A 920-nucleotide genomic window follows, 5' to 3' on the forward strand; every position below is an offset into this window, starting at 1 on the left:
ACAGAGTTGAATATAAAAATATCAAGTTAGTCTACCATCACTAGCCTTTGTAAATCAATTTACATATTCCTTAAATACTGGTCAACAATTTACTATGTATTACTTTGTAAATATTCTTTTTACACAACAGTCACAAAAAAATTTGAAACCAACCAAGACTGAAAAAATTCAATGTGTTCACAGTTAAGGATCCACAGAAAACAATGTTACACTAATTCTACTTAATTATCAAGGGATGACACCTATATTGCCATGAGATTCATTATAATATGAAGAATATTCTCCAACAATACAACATCTGAACTGTGTTTACAAATGCTCTTAGTTATAAGTATGTAATGGTAACATTAACAAAAATCTTATCATACCAGTAAATACCTATTGCAATATTTCCATGGGAAACAGCAATAGATCATAAAAAATTATTTGTCAGAAAAATAATTGATAAAATTTGACCACAGGGATAAAAAAAGTGATTTCAAACAAAAAACAGATGTAATGTTTGAAAAAATACATTGAACTTAAACAAAAAAATGCTAATATCAAAAGCACAGCTTAAAATAAAGCTTTGAAGTGTTTCACTTATGTACAGTTTAAAAGCAAGCTTGTTATTTTTGTCACTCTTTCAAATATTGATGAAACATTACAGCATGTAAACATTTGTATTGTTAAGATATTAAAACATGCATTCTACTTTTCACTTCATAATTGTACAAAATAGAATATGTTTACTATCTATGTAAACATTCTCTACATATATTTCAATACAGATACAAACACAACAGAAAAAAGGGTAATTGCTAAATATGAAACATTGGAAAACCCAGAAATCAGTAAAAACATTTATGTACAATGAAGTCTGAGAATCCAGACACAGGTACAAAATTCTAAGCAGGAAAATATCTCAATACAAAGTTCCT

This window comes from Penaeus monodon, chromosome 15, assembly GCF_015228065.2.
Source record: "Penaeus monodon isolate SGIC_2016 chromosome 15, NSTDA_Pmon_1, whole genome shotgun sequence".
In the NCBI taxonomy this organism is placed as follows: domain Eukaryota; kingdom Metazoa; phylum Arthropoda; class Malacostraca; order Decapoda; family Penaeidae; genus Penaeus; species Penaeus monodon.